Source organism: Mercenaria mercenaria, chromosome 11, assembly GCF_021730395.1.
Source record: "Mercenaria mercenaria strain notata chromosome 11, MADL_Memer_1, whole genome shotgun sequence".
Taxonomy (NCBI): domain Eukaryota; kingdom Metazoa; phylum Mollusca; class Bivalvia; order Venerida; family Veneridae; genus Mercenaria; species Mercenaria mercenaria.
The window spans coordinates 70,552,783-70,574,633 of record NC_069371.1 but is presented as its reverse complement, the minus strand read 5'-3'; the positions used below and the strand labels follow the sequence as shown (position 1 = coordinate 70,574,633).

At 34.7% G+C, this 21,851-nt stretch overlaps 1 protein-coding gene across 5 annotated transcripts in view; it reads left to right on the top strand.

Moving 5' to 3' along the window:
* LOC123531496 (neuromedin-K receptor-like) overlaps nucleotides 1-21,851 on the top strand; it is a 120,006-nt gene that overhangs the window by 1,764 nt on the left and 96,391 nt on the right. For all 5 annotated transcript variants that reach the window (XM_045312529.2, XM_045312537.2, XM_045312527.2 and 2 more), the window contains exon 2: nucleotides 20,889-21,012. The gene's annotated coding sequence lies outside the window, so the exon portion shown is untranslated. The remainder of the gene's footprint in view (nucleotides 1-20,888; nucleotides 21,013-21,851) is intronic.

Here is a 21,851-nt window from a genome sequence, read left to right as displayed (position 1 = left end):
AGTAATTTAATACTGGAGCATATTCTTTAATAAAGATATTAATTCATTTACAGAGCTCTATGTTAAAATAATGTCACAGATTATTACTTATTTTCTTAACAGCCTTGTTTTCATATTTTGGCTGGGTTGCTTATAACAGCCACATAATAATGTGTACAGACATACAGAAAGATAGAAAATACTGACTAAACAATGAAAACTGTTGACCCTAATTTAATTTCAAACCTTTGATTACATGGATATCTTTTTAAAGTTTTACATAGGGGCAAGTCCTGAAGAAAAAGCTATTTTATCAAATTTTAACTACGGAATTTAATGCCATTATTTTTTTTTTTTCACAATTTATAAATGAAAGATACCTGCAATCAAAAACAAGATGTGTTTAGAAAATTTAGTTGTGGTAATTCATTTTTTATATATATAAAAGTCAGCTTTCAATAGAAAAAGTAATTATCAGCCTCAATTTATCAAATAACATGTCAGTAAAATGTTTGATAGAAACTTTTATCTTGTATTGGTCAACATGTAACTTTCTGGAAATTGCCATTGCCTAGCAACCTGTTTGTTTTCATTAATACCATATGATGGACTTCTGACAAATTTGTTTGAATCAATCTGTTCCAGTGTCCCTTGACAAATAGTGTGGAATTATTTTTATTAATTTATGGTAAATATTTACTCAGAAAAATGGCACTGCAAGTGTTTACTCTATGATAAGATCACAGAAAATGACCATTTTTATCTTTATTTAACATCCTGCTCTCCTCAGCTTTCCTTAATTCTTAGCAATAATGTTATCAAAATGTAAATATTTATGGTAATATTCAGTTGATCAGGAGCCATAGTTTCATTAAGAGATTTTAGAGGTCTCTTGTTGGATAATGTATTGGACTTAATGGTTCTAGATATTTCATGTAATGTGAGATGAAAATGTCACCTTTTTGAAGATGATAATAATGACCCGTGCCATGAGAAAACCAACATAGTGTGTTTGCGACCAGCATGGATCCAGACCAGCCGCGCAGTCTGGTCAGAATCCATGCTGTTTGCTAATAGTTTCTCTAATTCCAATAGTCTTTGAAAGCGAACAGCATGGATTATGACCAGACTGCGTGGATGCACAGGCTGGTCTGGATCCATGCTGGTCGCAAACGCACTATGTTGGTTTTCTCATGGCGTGGCTCATATTATCTTTTTCCATAATCACTGAAATGATTTCATTGCTTCTAAGTGTTATAAAATGTGTTAGGTCAGTGAAATAAATGATGAAAATTACAATTTTTTTAGATATCCATATATTTTGCTCATTGTAGATTCTGCTGAAATTGTATAGGTGTATTTTTAACTTCTAATTTGTAATGAATGTTCAAAGTTTGATATAAATCAGTATGTTTAGGGTAGTATCGTTCCATCTATATGCACAGTTTAGATACAGTATTCTCCACTTGCTAATAGAACATGGAAGATATGTTGGGGATTAACTCCAAACCAAAGACTTTGTACATTACGTGAAACAGGATTAATCGAAGATGAAACACATTCCTGTGTATAACAATACAAGAACAGTGATATGAACAGAGATATTTAGTGACATTATTCCAAATGATGTAAAACAACATGACAGGTAGTGAAAAACTAATTTTATATTTTGTATGCAGACTAGCAGCTGTTTAAAACTTTGCCAGTGTGACATTTCATTAAACCTTTAATAGAAGACATGATAGCAGTTAAGTCAATAGTGTCAAATTTCTCAGGTTAATTAAATTTCTAATTTCTCTGTTTACAGAATGATGTTGTTGATATTAGTTTCATTTATAAAAACATATTTTATGTGTTCTATTTTTATGCCCCCCTTCAAAGAAGGAGGGGTATATTGTTTTGTCGATGTCTGTTGGTCAGTCTGTCTGTCGGTAGGAATGTAGACCAATCCGTTTCCAGATGATAACTCAAGAACACTTGGGCCTAGGATCATGAAAGTTGATAGGAAGGTTGGTCATCACCAGCAGATGGCCCCTATTGATTTTCAGATCTGTATGTCAAAGGTCAAGGTCACAGTGACCCAGAACAGATAAACGGTTTCCAGGTGATAACTCAAGAATGCTTGGGCCTAGGATCATAAAAGTTGATAGGGAGGTTGGTCATGACCAGCAGATGATCCCTATTGATTTTGAGGTCAGTATATCAAAGGTCAAGGTCACAGTAACCCGGAACAGTTAAATGGTTTTCGGTTGATAACTCAAGAATGCTTGGGCCTAGGAGCGTTACAGTTGATAGGGAGTTTGGTCATGACCAACAGATGACCCCTATTGATTCTTAGATCAGTAGGTCAAAGGTCAAGGTCACAGTGACCAGGAACAGTAAAATGGTTTCCAGGTGATAACTCAAGAAGACTTGGGCCTAGGATCAGGGAAATTGGTAGGGAGATTGGTCATGACCAGCAGATGACCCCTATTGATTAAGAGGTCATTAGGTCAAAGTTCAAGGTCACATTGGCCAGGAACAGTTAAACGGTTTCTGGATGATAACTTGAGAACGCTTAGGCCAAGGGTCATGAAAGCTGATAGAGGTTTATCATGACCAGCAGATGACCCCTATAGATTTTGAGGTCAGTTGGTCAAAGATCAAGGTTACAGTGACCCGGAACATTAAAACCGTTTCCAGACAATAACTTGAGAACACTTGTGCCTAGGATCATGAAACTTGATAGGGAGGTTTGCATGACCAGTAGATGACCCCTGTAGATTTTGAGGTCAGTAGGCCAAAGGTGAAAGTCATATTGACCCGGAACAGTTAAACCCTTTCCGGACAATACCTTGAGAACACCTGGGCCTAGGATCAGGAAACTTAATAGGGAGGTGATCATGACCAGCAGCTGACCCCTGTTGATTTTTAGGTCAGTAGGTTAAAGGTCAAGGTCAGGTTGAACCAGAACAGTAGAACTTTTGTTTACGGTGAGCATATATTTTTTGTTCCTGGTGGAATTACTGAATGCATCAAGGGGGGCATTTTAAGTTCGATGAGCTCTTGTTTTTCTTATGTCTTCTATGAAGATATTTCCACATCTTCCACATTTTTTTCAAGATTGTCCTTAGAAAAGGAAAATTAGGCATTTGCCAATATAATAGACAATTGATGCTGTAATTTGCAGTTGTGTTGGCAAAGCTAAACTTAGTTTCCTGTTAAAAGTGCATTACAAATGCTGTTATTAATTATCCCATTTTTCCTGTTTCACATTACAAAATGTGGCATTTAACAGTGAATGTTACACAATAAACACCTGAGGAAGCAATCATGGAGATGTATGACTGTAATCAAAAACATCCAGATATTCTCATAAAGTACCAAGTTCAAAAAGATTGTGGCTTCTAGTCAACTTAATGTTTTGTAAGCTTGAGGTAAAAATTATCATTTGATGGAAGAAAAGGGTGCATGTTATAATGCTGATATTGGAATAGATCAAAGAATGTCTTAATTGGGAAAGAAATATGCCTTTTAATGTTTTGTAAGCTTGAGGTAAAAATGATCATTTGATGGAAGAAAAAAGTGCATGTTTTAATGCTGGTATTGAAATAGAGCAAAATGTGAATTAATTTGGAAAGTGATGTTTCTATCATAATTTAATGAAGAGATGGCAGTTATAACTACTACAGTAACACACCCCTGTGGAGTTGCAATCTGACTAAAGTACATCTCCTATTACGCTACGCATAGGATCTGAAAACGACCTATTCATTGCCTCGTTCTGACGGCCCTTTCACTAGCCAATCAGAGCTTAGCTTACAACATCTTGCAAATCTACCTCTAGCATTGACTTTTGATATTTAAAATTCTTATGTCGTAATGTATCAGATAGCCGGTTAGCTCAGTCGGTAGGCCACTTGCTTTGTAAGCGAGGGGTCCCGGGTTCGAGTCCTGGAATAACTGCATATTTTTCTTACTCTGACAATCGAACAAGTCGCCTGATTGGATAACATAAAAATAGCAATAATGGAAATCCAAAATATACAGAAGACGAATGTGAATGGGTCGTTCTCAGATCTTCGTTTAGAAGATCAAGTACTTTAGTCAGATTGGTGGAGTTGTCAACGAAGATAGGGAGAAGAACTATTTACTACCTGTAGAAGTTGCATGATTCTTTAATAAAGATATTAATAGAGCTATATTACTGAAGCACATACTTAAGTATTCTTAATTGAAGTTATTAATCTGTTCAAAGTGCTCCATACTGATTGTTAATTATGCTCTTAGCAGCCTAGTTTTAATTATGCTCTTATCAGCCTAGTTTTAATTATGTTCTTAGCAGCCTAGTTTTAATTATGTTTTTAACAGCCTACCATAGTTTTTTTATATTTTGGCGAGTTTGAATTAAGGAGACGTCACAGCTGAGATAGTTTAGCATTATTACAATACACAGTCGGTATTGAAATTGTGTTTCCAATACATGTGCTCATTAGATAAATCCTCAATATCTATGTGAAAATAAGGGATGTGTTTTGTATGTTTGCAACACTGTGAGTTGCTCTAATTACTGACAAATGACTGAAACAATAGGAATTCGTACAAGAGATGAATAGACAAAACAACAGTGAGGTAACAATATATTCTTTTATTGTTTTAATGTATGAGATGTAAGCTACAATAAAGAATACCCATTTTATGAAAATCAAACTGGAAGTTAGAAATAACAGAAAAAAATTAATTAGGTCATGAGTCATCATATACCTGTCAAAATTTGTCATTAGTTTTCACGAGCTGTCAAAATTATTTTTATCTCTCTATTCTGCAAATGCATTGTTTTTGAAAGTATCTTGGACGGATATTGTAATGTGTAACTTACTTTACATTCCACATTAATATTTGTGCTTGAAATTGCTTTGTTGAGCTCACTGACGTCACATATGAATGTCTATTGTTTTAGTTTATTGTCTGTTAGAAAGGTACCAAATCTCAATATTAAGATATAATAATTGTTCCTTTCTGGTAGTCAAAGGAAACTATTTGGTTGAATCATGATATAATGGTTTTTGGAAACAAATGAATATTCTTTGGTTTTTTGTTATTCACCGGAAATTCAAAAAGTGACATCACCTTAAAGGATCACTTATTGTGCACATTCACAAGAATGGACAGATAGATAGACAGGCAGAATGGACAGATAGATAGACAGGCAGATTGAATATACCTACTAAATCAAACCTTGCAACACATCAATTATATAATATACTTTACAGAGTCAAAACCCATTATACTGTGAATTCATCTATATTTGTAAAGGTAAGTTTTCACAGATTTCATAACCACAAAATTGCAACAGACATGTAAAATTACCATCTATTTTTTGTCTGTAAAATTTAAAGGCCTGAAGAAGAAAAATGCAATGAAAGTAAAATTATCATTTATTTTTTCTGTAAAATTTAAAATGCAGAAGCTCTGATGAAACACATTTTTTGTCAAAAAACTATGGACTTTGATGGCAACAAAATTAAACTAGAAAATGCTTTTGTAAAAAAGCGCATGTCTCCCCCAATGCAAAGTCCTATAGGCAAGAAGTCAATAGGGGTCAGGAGCGAAAGTCAAAGAGACACTGATGGTTGGCTGCAATAGGGATCATCTACTTGGCATGTCCAATCATCCCACTAAATTTCAACACTCTTGGCCTAGTGGTTCTCAAGTCACTGTTCAGGCTTCTGTGACCTTGACCTTTGATCAAGTGACCTCAAAATAAATAGGGGTCATCTACTCTGCACGTCCAATCATCCTATTAAGTTTCAACATTGTAGTGGTTCTCAAGTTATTTCCAAAAAATGATTTTACATGAACAGGCCACTGTGACCTTGACCTTTAATAGACTGACCCCAAAATCAATAGGGGTCATCTACTCTGCATGTTCAATCATCCTATGAAGTTTCAACATCCTGGGTCAAGTGGTTCTCAAGTTATTGATCGGAACTGGTTATCAATGTTCAGGCCCCTGTGACCTTGACCTTTAATGGAGTGACCCCAAAAACAATAGGGGTCATTTACTCTGCATGAACAATCATCCTATGAAGTTTCAACATTCTGGGTTGAGAGGTTCTCAAGTTATTGACTGGAAATGGTTTTCCATGTTCAGGCCCCTGTGGCCTTGACCTTTAACAGAGTGACCCTAAAATCATAAGGGGTCATCTACTCTGCATGACCAATCATCCTATGAAGTTTCATCATTCTGGGTCAAATGGTTCTCAAGTTACTGACCGGAAATGGTTTTCAATGTTCAGGACCCTGTGACCTTGACCTTTCACAGAGTGACTCCAAAATCGTTAGGGGTCATCTACTTTGCATGTACAATCATCCTATGAAGTTTCAACATTCTGGGTCAAGTGGTTCTCTAGTTATTGTTCGGAAATGGTTTTCCATGTTCAGGCCCCTGTGACCTTGACCTTTGACGGAGTGACCCCAAAATCAATAGGGGTCATCTACTCTTTATGTCCAATCATCCTATGGAGTTTCAGCATTCTGGGTCAAGTAGTTTGCTAGTTATTGATCGGAAATGGTTTTCAATGTTCAGGCCCCTGTGACCTTGACCTTTGACAGAGTGACCCCAAAATCAATAGGTGTCATCTACTCTTCATAATCAATCATCCTATGAAGTTTCAACATTCTGGGTCAAGCAGTTCTCTAGTTATTGACCGGAAATGGTTTTCAATGTTCAGGCCCCTGTGACCTTGACCTTTGACAGAGTGACCCCAAAATCAATAGGGGTCATCTACACTTCATGGCCAATCATCCTATGAAGTTTCAACATTGTGGGTCAAGTGGTTCTCAAGTTACTGACCGGAAATGGTTTTCAATGTTCGGGCCCCTGTGACCTTGACCTTTTATGGAGTGATCCCAAAATCGATAGGGGTCATCTACTTTGCATGTACAATCATCCTATGAAGTTTCAACATTGTGAGTCAAGTGGTTCTCAAGTTACTGACCGTAAATGGTTTTCAATGTTCGGGCCCCTGTGACCTTGACCTTTAATGGAGTGACCCCAAAATCGATAGGGGTCATCTACTTTGTATGTACAATCATCCTATGAAGTTTCAACAATCTGGGTCAAGTGGTTCTCTAGTTATTGATCGGAAATAGTTTTCCATGTTCAGGCCCCTGTGACCTTGACCTTTGATGGAGTGACCCCAAAATCGATAGGGGTCATCTACTTTGTATGTACAATCATCCTATGAAGTTTCAACATTCTGGGTCAAGTGGTTCTCTAGTTATTGATCGGAAATGGTATTCCATGTTCAGGCCCCTGTGACCTCGACCTTTGATGGAGTGACCCCAAAATCGATATGGGTCATCTACTTTGTATGTACAATCATCCTATGAAGTTTCAACAATCTGGGTCAAGTGGTTCTCTAGTTATTGATCGGAAATAGTTTTCCATGTTCAGGCCCCTGAGACCTTGACCTTTGATGGAGTGACCCCAAAATCAATAGGGGTCGTCTACTCCAGCAGCCCTACAACCCTATGAAGTTTTAAGGTTCTAGGTCAAATGGTTCTCTAGTTATTGCTCGGAAATGAAGTGTGACGTACGGACGGACGGACGGAAGGACGGACGGACGGACGGACAGGGCAAAAACAATATGTCTCCTAGGGGAGACATAATTATTTCACTGTTCATGAAAAATACCATTTTCATTTACAAAAAAAAGAAAGATTTTTTATGACCAAATCAGCTTTCTGTTGAAAAAGTAATTCTGTATAATCATCATGCAGCATCCATTTATCAAATAACATGTCAACAAAGTGTTTGATAGAAACTTTTATCTTGTATTGGTCAACATGTAACTTTCTGGAAATTGCCATTGCCTAGCAACCTGTTTGTTTTCATTAATACCATATGATGGACTTCTGACAAATTTGTTTGAATCACTCTGTTCCAGTGTCCCTTGACAAATAGTGTGGAATTATTTTTATTAATTTATGGTAAATATTTACGCAGAATAATGGCGCAGCATGTATTTACTCTATGATATGATCACAGAAAATGACCCTTTTTATCTTTATTTAACATCCTGTTCTTCTGCTTGACTTAATTCTTAGCAATGATGATATCATAATGCAAATATTGATGGTTATATTCTATTTGACCAAAACTCATAGTTTCATTACGGGATTTAAAGAGTCCCTTGTTGGATTGTATTGGACTAAATGATTCTAGATATTTCATGTAATGTGAGGCTTGCAGTTTCAGATGGAAATGTCACCTACTGTGAAATCATTAATATTCGTGGGGGACTAATTTTCGTGGATTTCATGGTTGGGCCAAACCACAAAATTTAATCCCAACAAACAAGTAAAATTCCCATTAATTTTATGTTCAAAAGTTGAAATCCTCAAAATTTAATTCATATCCCCACGAAATTGCCGTTTTGTCCAAAACCACGAAATTTCATGCCCACAAATTTCATGCCCACAAAATTAAATGATTTTACAGTATTTGAAGATGATATTTTGAAAATTCATTTTCCATACACAAAATGATTTCATAGCTTCTAAGTGTTGTAAAATGTTAGGTCAGTGAAATAGATATATATATTATCTATGACCTTTATGGCAAAATGACTTTTTTTTTCAATATCCATATATTTTGCCCATTGTAGATTTTGGTGAAATTGTATAGGTGTATTTTTAACTTTTAATTTTTAATGAATGTTCAAAGTTTGAGATAACTCAGTATGTTTATGGTAGTAATGTTCCATCTATATGCACGGTTTAGATACAGTATTCTGCCCTTGCTAATAGAAAATGGAAGATATGTCGGGGAAGCTCCAAACCAAAGACTTTGTACATTATGTGAAACAGGATTAATTGAAGATGAAACCCATTTTCTAATTGTAAAATTGTCCTGTGTATAACAATTCAAGAACAGTGATATGAACAGAGATATTTAGTGACATTATTTCAAGTATAAGAACATGACAGAAAGTGAAAAACTAATCTTATCAAGATTATGTATGCAATCTAGCCGTTGTTAAAGTGGCAGGGGCCAGTTTCGCATTTGGCCCGGGTACGTTTCTTAAATAAAATAGACATATGTTCTTTACAGGCATATATTTTCAACTGGCTATTTATGATGTTTATAGAACTAAGGATTCCTGCGTACGAGTGGTTATTGTGTAAAATAAATATGTGCAAGTATCGATTTTCCTAGCTCCATGTAGACGGCCGGGTCTAAAACTTTACCAGACGTAACGGAAGTCAGACGAATTGGAAATGGTCGTCCATCCATCCAGCTTCGGCTCAAATTTGCGGAAAAAGTAAACGGTTATGCGATACTTTTCTTCCCACCATTATTTTCGTCTGGCAACATGCTTTAAAAATACGCATGCGTTTTAGGTCAGTCATTTGCAGATAATACCATGCAGGTCGCACAAGGTGTGCATTTTGAGCCATTTTTGTCTCAAAATTTAGTGTCCTGAAACCTGCGTTTTACTCGTTTTTATCACAGAAGCAACAGAATCGGCAGACTGAAAATGTCACATAATGAAGTGCTATGTCTATGCAAGACATTCGCTCAAACATTGCCTTGTATTTGTCGAAATTGGATTTTTTATGATTTTTTTTTCGCACTGGTATCAGCGCAGAGTTGTTGAGTTTTCAAATTTACTGTCCCTTGCCCCCATTAAAACTTTAGTAGTGTTATAAGCCAGTGTGACAATAATTTTCATTAAACATTTAATAGAAGACATGATAGCAGTTAAGTCAATAGTGTCAGATTTCTCTGGTTTATTACTTGTCGCATTTCCTTACAAATTAACATGTTTTTGAGATTCCCTTTTTTCTGCGACTAGTACACAAGTATAAGCATTTTTCAAGAAATCTGTAGATATTTTTTCACTGCGTCTTGTTCACAAGTGCGACCTGTACTCATACGATTACAGTAAATTTCTATAATTATCTCCATTTACAGATGTTGGTAATATTTGTTTCATTTATAAAAACATATTTTGTGTGTTCTAATTTTTATCATACAAAGTCTTCCATGAAGATATTTCCACATCATTGTGGCTGTGAAATTTCAGGGTTTTTTTTCCAAGATTGTCCTTAGAAAAGAAAATTGAAGCAGAAGCAAATATAACAGACTGGATGTAAGCAAAGCTTTAGCTAAGTGCATAACAAATTCTGTTATTAATTATCTCATTTTTCCTGTTTCACATTACAAAATGTGGCATTTAAAAGTGGTTGTTATACAATAAAGTTTACACCTGAGGAAGCAATCATGGAGATGTATGACTGTAATCAAAAACATCCAGGTACGTTTATAAAGTACCAAGTTCAAAAAGATTATGGCTTCTAGTTAACAGTTACTTAACTTAATGTTTTGTAAGCTTGAGGTAAAAATTATCATTTGATGAAAGAAAAAGGTGCATGTTATAATGCTGATATTGGAATAGATCAAAGAATGTCTTAATTGGGAAAGAGTGTTTCTGGCATTATTCAATGAAGAGATGGCAGTTATAACTACTACAGTAACACACCCCTGTGAAGTTTTCAAAGAAGATAGGGAGAAAGATAGAAGTTGCATGATATTTTAAAGGTATACTAGACCCAAATTTCATATTTGAAAACATGAAAAAAATACTACCAGTAGTTTATGTAAACAAAGAATAAACAAATTTATGTGTATTAACATTGATGAATTTGGTTAATGATAGTACACACAGTATACATGCTGAAAGCAGTATAAATGTGTACTATCATGAAAAAACTGGAAGTTTTTTTTACACAATCAGCTGTTACTGCATGACATTTGATTATGAATGTAGCTCAATATAGACAACTTATTTATATATTTAGTTAAGTTGAATATATTTGATGAGGATTATCTTCTTTGAAGTAAATATCTTATTATAAAACATTTCAATGAAAGATGAGCAGAATACATCTTTAATAAAGATATTAATAGAGCTATTACTCAAACTATATTCTTTAATGTTATTGGACTTTGTTTTTTTTTTGTTACTATACTATATACATAGACACAATCTTGTGCGCACTGTCTCTCCTCATCCCCTTGACACAATTTAATGAAACTTCACACAAGTGATCAGTAACAACAGTAGTTGTGCATGGGGCATCTTAGGTTCTTTCAGCAACAAAAATTGCAGAGTTATGGGACTTTGTTTCTTGTTAACATACTATGTACATACAGTCTGCGTATGCAATCTTGTGCGTGCCTAATCTACCAAACCCTTGCACACAATTTAATGAAACTTCACACAAGTGATCAGTACCAACCCTAGTTGTGCATGGTGCATGTTACATTCTTTTAGACAAATATTCTGCATAGTTATGGGACTTTGTTTTTTGTTACTATACTGTATACATACAGTCTATATACATACAGTCCACATAATTATGCAGTCTTGTGTGCATCAAATTGCAATGTACTGTGTCAGTGCATGCGGGGGGTACATTCATCACCTTTAGTGATAGCTCTAGTTTATCTTGTCTGAATTTAAAAAAAATCTATAAGGTACTGTCGTCACTTAACAGGGTTTTTTAGCTCATCTGATTTTTTGAAAAAAAATGATGAGTTATTGTCATCACTTGAGCGGTTGTCGGCGTCGGCGTCGGCGTCGGCGTCGGCGTCGGCGTCTGCGTCGGCGTTGCCTGGTTAAGTTTTATGTTTAGGTCAGCTTTTCTCCTAAACTATCAAAGCTATTGCTTTGAAACTTGGAAGACTTGTTCACCATCATAAGCTGACCCTGTATAGCAAGAAACATAACTCCATCTTGCTTTTTGCAAGATTTATGGCCCCTTTTGTACTTAGAAAATATCAGATTTCTTGGTTAAGTTTTATGTTTAGGTCAACTTTTCTCCTAAACTATCAAAGCAATTGCTTTGAAACTTGGAATACTTGTTCACCATCATAAGCAGACCCTGTACATCAAGAAACATAACTCCATCTTGCTTTTTGCAAGAATTATTGCCCCTTTTGGACTTAGAAAATCAGTTTTCTTGGTTAAGTTTTATGTTTAGGTCAGCTTTTATCCTAAACTATCAAAGCTATTGCTTTAAAACTTGCAACACTTGTTCACCATCATAAGCTGACCCTGTACAGCAAGAAACATAACTCCATCCTGCTTTTTGTAAGATTTATGGCCCCTTTTGGACTTAGAAAATATCAGATTTCTTGGTTAAGTTTTATGTTTAGGTCAACTTTTTCTCTTAAACTATCAAAGCTATTGCTTTGAAACTTGCAACACTTGTTCACCATCATAAGCTGACCCTGTACAGCAAGCAACATAACTCCATCCTGCTTTTTGCAATAATTATTGCCCCTTTTGGACTTAGAAAATCATTTTCTTAGTTGAGTATTATGTTTAAGGCAACTTTTCTCATAAACTATCAAAGCTATTGCTTTAAAACTTGCAACAGTTTTTCACAATCATAAGTGGACACTGTTCATCAAGAAACATAACTCTATCCTGCTTTTTGCAAGAATGATGGCCCTTTTTAGACTTAGAAAATCATGGGTAGGACAATATTTCTATTATACAAAAAAAATCAGATGAGCGTCAGCACCCGCAAGGCGGTGCTCTTGTTTTATAGCCGTTATTCGGCTATATTCCCAATGCCAAAAAGTATGTATTTTTCCCAAAATGAGTGCAAAAATTCCCAATCTACATTCTGAAAAAAATTTCATCAAAATTGCACAAACATTGACCAAATTATGGACAATTTTGTAATGGAAGTATGTTAAAGAGGGTGAACAGTGTGAAACAAGTGTATGAGAAAGTGCTTAAACACATCCTTACTATATCCTATGGGACTAAATATTCCCAATTTGGAACATTTACGCCTCAATTTTCCCAATTTTGGGGGTCTAGGCTATGTTCCCAAATTAGCAAGAAAAAACCCTGCTTAATCGTCGACGTTGCTGTCAGCGCTGGCATTGGTTAAATTCTTTTGTTTAGGTCCACCTTCTCTCAAAAACTATGAGAGCTACAGCTTTGAAACTTTACACACTTAGTGTTGTTTATTATCATTAGGGGACTATGTAGGCAACGAACCATATCTCTAACCTACATTTTGTCAGAATTTTGGTCCTTTATATACTTAGAAAATCTGAACTATAACTCTTTTCTTATATTATTGTCCAGCACTTGGACTGAGTTGGAGACGAGAGATGGCACCCGCAGACGTGCTCTTGTTTTGCTTTTGTTGTCTCAGCAAGTTCTGTCCTAGTTCTGATTATCTTTGTTTTGAAAAGGATGTTCTTTAAATTTGTTTTTATTGGGTTTAACTCTTATCATGCTGGACACAATCAATTCTGCCTTTGCGACCTGGTGCAGATCATGATCAGCCTGCACATCCGTGTAGACTGATCATGATCTTCACTGTTCACCATTCAGTCAATAACGTTTTGATATGCACCCAGGGCCCTCGATCGGCCGTTTTTGCCGCTGAATATCGGCTGCTTCCCCCGCCAAAATAGTATCCTTTTTTCCCTCTCCAGAGAAAAAAATTCCCCCTTACTGGGCATTCGGTTGACCCGAGGTCCCGGGTTTTTGATCCGCGAAAATCGAAAAGCTCGTATTTGATCCGCACAAAATATGCTCCGTGCGTCGGGTTGACTCGCGGAAATTTTGTTTGATGCGTCTCGAGTTCGAAAGTTCTGCCCCTTGTCAATCAAAATCACAGTCAATTTCAATATTGTTTGCCGTCATATGCGCAAGTATGGCAGTAGGCGGAGCGTCATATGTTAATTAGCTGCTAACAGATGTCAGTCACGCCACGCGCCAATTGACACGTGGTCATATCGCGGTTTATACTTAGTACAATAATCCCTGTCATTATCAAAGGTGTTTACTGATCAATGTGTAAAAATTAATTGATAAACAATGCAGCTTTAGATTATCGTCTTTGCACAAATTGGATAATTGAAATCATTATTTTGTTTGCTTGAACGATTACGTGAGCCGGTCAACCGTTACGGTCTATAGAAAATTTATTATCATTGCCGAGGCTTTGTTTGGTCCAAATAAATTATTAATAAATGCTTTAATAAGCAGAAATTGTAAGTTTTGAATAGGTATGGTAAAAAAAAAAGAAATTTAAAACAGGTATTTCATCGAGAATTTTAAATATTTACTTTCGTTTTCCATATTTGTCACCCGTTTTCGCGAACTTTTCATCATTTCTTACAAGATGTTTTAGTACAATCTAAATAAAAAGCCATTTGAAAGTCTGCATTTAAGAAAAATATGATGACTGTTGCAAAAGCAGCCCTTATTTTGGAGCGTTTTCGATAATAAAATGCAAAGACCCAAACCCCACCCACTTTTAGACAACTAAAATATACATTGGTTAAAAAAATGTGTAATGATAAATGTACTTGTTTTAGATAAAGTTTGTCGAAGTTTCATTAATAACAGTATAGCTTGTCCCCTGAAAAGCTGATCTTGACATGATATAATTGCAGTTACCAGTAGTATGTTGACAAAAAGAAACAACTTTAGTGTAATGAGAGTTATACATGTTATAGTTCTTACATAGTATGTTATTCTTTGAAGGCAATGAAAATTCCCCCTTTTGGCTAAAACGACGCGAAAAATTACCCAGCCTGAGGGCTGCGGACCCCTTCCCCCAAAGTGGAGTGAGGGCCCTGTATGCACCCCTTTTAACAGTTAATGGTTCTGTCCAAATTGAAAAATAAACAAGTTTGTTATAGAAATTTAGCAGGGTAAGGGTTAATGTCACATGGACACTGTGAGTTAAAGGTCAAAGTTTGCAGTATTTCATGGTGGAAGGACACCTTAGATGCCCCTCAGTACATTATTTCATCATGGATGGACATCTGGGTCAAATCACTGACTTTCCATATATGCTAGCTGGATGGCTTCTTCACATGAAGAATTCAACACCTAGAGTGAAGCTTGAACCCACATCCCTGCAGTGCAAGTGATTCTAAGTCAGCTAAGTCAGCCACAGAGAAGGAAAGGGGCATAATTATATCAAAACAGATTAACCTTGGCTGAGGGAGTTACCTCATGTGAACAAAACAGAGGGTCAGAACGCAGACTGAACACAGACTAATATTGGTGTTTCATTTACTATTTTATTAACCCTTAGCCTGCTAAATTTCTATATTGAACTTGTCCATCTTTCAATTTGGACAGTACCATTAACTGTTAAAAGGGGTGCTTACCAAAAAGATACTGACTGAATGGCGAACAGTGCAGATTATGATCAGACTGCATTGATGTTCAGGCTGATCATGATTTACACTGGTCGCAAAGGCACAATCAGTTGTGTCCAGCATGATAAGGGTTAAGAACAAACATATTTTATGTATTCTATTTTCTTATTGTACATTTTTATTTTTGTCAAAACTCATTGTGGCTATTGAGTGATTTTTTTTAATTGTTATTTCAGTTGTTTTCAAGAGAGAATTTCTTAGATAAAAAAAAATGAAACTCTTGCAGCCTGCCTTCATTAGAATGAATGTAAAAAAAAAATTCTGTTAAAATTTCTTTACAAAATCTGTTATTAACTTTCCATTTTTCCTGTTTCATGTTACTAACTCAGGCATTTAACAGTGGAAGTTACACAATAAACACCTGAGGAAGCAATCATGGAGATGTAAGACTGTAATCATCAAGATACATTCATAAAGTACCAAGTTCAAAAAGATTATGGCTTCTTAGTTAACAGTTACTTAACTTGATGTTTTGTAAGCATGAGGTAAAAATTATCATTTGATGGAAGAAAAGGTGCATGTTTTAATGCTGGTATGGAAATAGATGAAAGAGGGACTTAATTGGGAAAGTGATGTTTCTGTCATAATTCAATGAAGAGAATGCAGTCAACACACCCCTGTAGAGTTTTCAAAGTAGATATGGAGAAGACATATCACTACCTTTAGAACTTGCATGATTCTTTAATAAAGATATTAATACAGCTAATACTCAAGCATATTCTTTAATTAGAAGTTTGAATGTTAATACTGCTGATTGTCTATAAAAACCTTGTTTTCATGTATTTAATGTCTAGGTTTCTTTTAACAGTCACACATGTATCCATTTGTAGGAATGGTCAGACAGTCAGACTAACAGACGAACAGATATACCCAATATTTTGTCAGATATTTGTATTCTAACATTTACACTTGTGTAGCAATTTGTAATTGAAAAAAGAAATGAGCCGCACCATGAGAAAACCAACATAGTGCGTTTGCGACCAGCATGGATCCAGACCAGACTGCGCAGATGCGCAGGCTGGTATGGATCTATGCTGGTTGCAAACACACTAGGTTGGTTTTCTCATGGCACGGCTCAAATATGATGTAAATCAGGCAGTAATATTAAAGCATATTACATTATCTAAAACCTGTTAGAGTCAATAGTTACCAAACTCCAGAAATCAGTTTTGATCATGGTGTTATCAATTCTGCAATTAATCCTGAGGTGCTGAAGTTGCTTAAACATTTGATTTTTATTGTTTGATAAAGTAATAAAAGCAGTAAGCTTCAATTAAATAATGGTAAAGATTTCAATAAGATATGATATCAGATTAGTTCTTACTTCTTTATAATCATAAGTTTACAATGGGATTGGGAGCATAATAAGAAGTAAACAATTGCTGTATAAAATACAAAAACATTAAGTTAAACAATGTATAATTTACTTTAATATCAAGATTGAAATTAAGATACTAGCTTTGCTTCATGGTCGTGAAAACTTGTGACATTTTAATAGGATTTTATAATTTTTAAAATGAACGATATTCAGTATACTCATGTTCCTTTTAAACCATTCCTAACTGTAGTATATGATAAATATTTCTTTCTTATTTGCTGCACAAACTTCTCAAAAATTGCTGAATCACATGTGCAAAAAAATTCCCAGCATGCAACAAAATAATGGAAACTGATCATGTGACATTATGAATTTAATGTTCATGAACATTCACGAACAGTTCATGAACTTATTCATTATTGTAAAAGGTAATAAACATAAGTTTTATGTTTAATGAATGAACAGTTCAGAAACTCACAATTTGGTTCAAGATCTGGTACTGAACTAGAAAAAGGTTTTGAATTTTAGTACTTTTAATGAACCTATGTTCATGAACAATTTTGGTTCTTGGTCTAATACCAACAGTAACTGTTCAGGAACTGGTAAAGTTCTGTAAGTTATTGAACTTTTGCAGTTTTTGAACCAATGGTCAAGAACCATCATTGTTCTAGAACCACAGTCTAACAGGGACTACCTTAGCCTGGAAATTTAGGGAGAAGTGACTCTTCTCCTTGGGAAACGGAGAAGTTTTGAAATTTTGGGAGAAGTTCGGCAAATGTGAGACAGGACATTGCTTACATGCATTATATAACAATAATAATGTTTATTCAGTTCCATTTGTAGTATTATCTTGCTATGACTTAAATAAAAATGGTGCAATGTTTCAACAATACAGTACATATTTGTACTGTTTTACTGCAAAATATTTAACAACTTGACACAACAAATCTTTCCTCTTAATATTTCTTGGATTAAATTTTTTCCTTCCTAGAGCAGCTTTTTCAGGTATGTGAGCATTCTGAGTTTAATTTTTTTTATGTTCCTTCAATTTGACAAACTACAGAGTTTAAAAAACTCTCAATCTTACAATGAAATGTTATTTGTATTGATCAGTAGATAAAATACTTAAAAATCAGGGGCAATATTTTTTAAAACTACATATTTTGACATAAAAAATCTAAAAATTGGTTAAATGTATTACCTCCCTTTGACACATTTCAGAATTAACTAAAAGAGTTGTCTGCTATTTTTATCAAACAACAAATTTAATAGTTTGTCAAGGGCCATATATTTAACTTATATATGTTTTTAATGAAAGAGAAATGCAGATTAAAATGAATAGTAAGCAGATCCCAATTAAAAATAAACGTCGGGAGTAACGGGTAGTCTACACTGTGATGGCAATAAAAATTTCGAAACGATTTTTATGGATAAGACAAGTACCGAGGGCGTTCGGTTGACCAGAGGTTCCGTGTTTTGACCCGCGAAAATCAAGAAAAACTCGTAGTTGACCCGCACAAAAAAGTGTCCCGTGCGTAGGCTCGATCCGCGAAATGCGTCTCAAGTTCGAAGTTCTGCATTGTGAATCAAAATCTCGGTGAATTTCAATTGTTCGCTGCCACAAACTAAGTATGACAGTAGGCGGAGCGTCGTATGTTAATTAGCTACTGACAGATGTCAATCACTCCACGCGCCGACTGACACGTAATTAGGTTTGTAATTCGGAAGTTAATTATCACCGTTTTACGAAGTTTTCGGGCTCTATGATCTCCGATGTCGGTCAGTTTTAATTATTACTCTTTCATTCTTTAATTATCGTTTACTGCAATCACATTAAATGCAAACAATTAGCAGCTTATCATGCGGCGTCAATCTGAAATCGAGTGATCATCTTTTGTTGTCATGGACACGTTTCGCCGCGCGTGCCTCCCGGTGACATCCTGTGTATTGCGTATTGTGTTTACAGACTTTACATAACCGAGATGTATAATATCAGCGCACTTTATTGCCGATTATGTTTTCCTTTCATCCAATTTTAGGGCGACTTGAACTTCGCTTTTCTGGGCGGGAAGGGCGAAGTGAAATATTTTAAAGCGAAGTTTTCGCTCAACTTCGCCTAAAAGGCAGTCCCTGGTCTAAGAACTGTTATGCTGGTTCAGGAACAGTTCTTTAAGTTCTTCAGAAGTTCTGGAATGTTCAAGAACTTAAAACTAGTTCTAGAAAATCTTTTACAGGGGAAAACCATAACCCTGTAGTTCCTGAATCACAATTTCAATCAGTATCTGAATTTCATTTTCAAGTTCATGAATTTCTTAAATTATTTAATGGATTTTGTGAAATGTTTATGAACTACATTTAGAAGTTCATGAAATGAAAGTAATATTCTTGAACTTGAGAGTTCATGAATTTTAAGTAAGTGAACTTTCCTTGTAGTTCATGAACTTTTTTCATGAATTCTTACAAGTTCATGAATAAATTCATAAAGTTCATGAACTTACTTCACAGGGGAATTTCATTGGGTTGTTTTATGTTCCATTAAGCAAAAATATGAAATTAGTTTACCAGATATTTAATGTTTTCCATTAAGAGTAATAAAAACTAATCAAGGTTTTGATTACAGGCCATTTTGATGTTTTATCTTTTCTTATTAAACTAGTTTTTTATGCTTTTTAGATTAAGCGATTCAAAACCAATGAAAATGGTCTACTAATGAAGATAAAGATTTGCTTAAATTTTATTTCCTTATTTATCAAGGCTTATGTGTAACTGTCGGTTGTAAAGTAACAGGTCTAGTATCATCGGTGGATTTCCGGCTGATTTAAATTACACATTCTCTAAATGTCCTGCAAATGGATGCTCTAATCAACAGTGCAGTTGAACTAAACATTCCTACTAATGTGACAAACCAATAGAAATTTGTTCGAGAGATTGTTTTGTTTTGTTGGGTTTAACATTGCACCAACACAATTAAGGTCATATGGTGACTTTCCAGCTTTGATGGTGGAGGAAGACCCCAGATGCCCCTCCATGCATTATTTCATCACGGGCAGGCACCTGGGTAGAACCACTGACCTTCCGTAAGCCAGCTGGATGGCTTCCTCACATGAAGATTTCAACACTCCTAGTGAGGCTTCTGAGAGATTGATTATAGTCGAGCCATCAATGGTTCAAATAATAAGTTGTAGGGTTGAGCAATTTACTCCAAAAGCAACAGCAGTCATAAGTGTTACTGAAAATACTAAGTATCATATTTACAAAAATACTTTGACACCACTGAAGGGAGTTTAATATAATTTAACACAATGAGAGTTATAGAAGAAATTCTGGCTTAAATGATTTATAATTATCCCTCCCCCACCCCCCACTTTATTTACAGACTTTAACATTTAAGACATTTACTTTAAATCTTTTAAGTATAATTTAGTATAATTTAATTGTTAGAATTCAAGCATTGTAAATAATAAATCCTTGTAAAGGAATTAAACTTTAGTGCATATTTAGTTGATAGGTTGCCATGGCAAAATCATATCACAGTGTTAGACTTATCTCCCATTTTGTACTGATATGATTTTAACCTAAATTTCTAAAATGAACTGGTCCATCATTCAATTTGGGCAGTACCACTTATTATTCAAAGGGGTGTTCACTGAAAATTTACTGACTGAATAGCGAACAGTGCAGACCATGATCAGACTGCACGGATGTGCAGGCTGATCTTGGTCTGCACTGGTCGCAAAGGCAGAAATATTCGCCGCCAGGAGGCTAAAGGTTAAAGGGTCATAATGTCATTGATTAAAATGTAGCTGCCACGTTTTTTGTTATGAACATAAAATATGTTATTTTCTTGTTAAATCCAATGTTTGACAATTGTCAAATTTTGAGTAAATGATTAACATAATAGAAAGACACTATAAACTGCACTATTTTGATTATCTCCCTTTATGACCCTCACTTTATAATTTCATGCGTGATATTGAAAGTAGCGTTTTTCTAACTATTCAATTATGTATAGTCTCTGTTTGGACAGCAGCATTATCTGTTTCAACATAAAATTAAAAGCCTTATGGATTTTGATAAACCTAAGGTAGTAGCGTAACGTCATTTATCCAAACTGTTGCCAAGTCCAAATTTTTCAAATCCGCTAGTCTAGCAAAAAAATCAAGATCATGACCTAATAATTTTTATTGCAGAATTTTCCAAGTATGTAATGAAGTTTTGAGACATCGGAGACTAATACAGTTCTATGTATACATAATTGTAGACAAAATTTTGATCCAAACGTGAAGAACAACCTTAAACTGGACATATCAATTAAATATATATTTTCCATTTCAGGGTATACAATGAAACATCTCTACAGGCAAAATTATGAAGAAAAGTTACCCTGCACCTTAAATGGATAATAATGGACAAAATCCGTTTCATACATTTAACCTGGATAGCTCATTAAAATATACGGGTGAGTAGAGAATACTAAAATTATTACGGTTCCTTTATTATACGCAATGTTTAGTAAAGAAATAATTGTACTGTAAATAAATGATATCAACCATAAATCATAGATGTATCTTAAAAAGGTACATGCTTCATTTGTCTTTTTTCTCCTAATTTAGAATATGTATTTGTTTGTAGTAAATTATCATATAAACAAGAATAAAGTGGAATAAGCGACTGCAAACACTGGAAAGTTTATAACTTTATTTTATCAACTTAGAGTTTCAAGCTGTGTTAGCTACTTTATCAAGGATACATTATAGAATTTACTCAAAATGTCTTTCTGAAGTTCTTTAAAGAAAAGGCGTTTTAGGCACATGACTTTTATTCCAAAGATAGATTTGTGTGCTAATAATAATTATAAATAATAAAGACGGAATGATAATTCACTGAGTTTTAACACATTATCCTTTTATAAGAAAATGGTGCTAATTTTAAGTACGCTAGACTCAAAAGTGTTTCTCTGGTGATTGAAATCAGAAATGTGAGGAAAATAGATGGAATTTCACTGTTCCTAATAAATGATAATTTTTATTAGTAATCATTATTAATATATAATAGCTTCTGATAGGTGCAATATATCTGTGTTAAAGTTATACTAGGCCCAAATTTCAAATATGAAAATATGAACAGTTACTACACACTATTAGCATGATTAGTTTATGTAAGTTTAATTTTTGTGTATTACCAGTACATGTACTTAATAGTTCTATGTATTTAAGGTTTTAATAGTAATTACACCATACATCGATGTATAACAAAACACAGTATAAATGTGTACTATGTGAGGAAAAGACTAGAAGT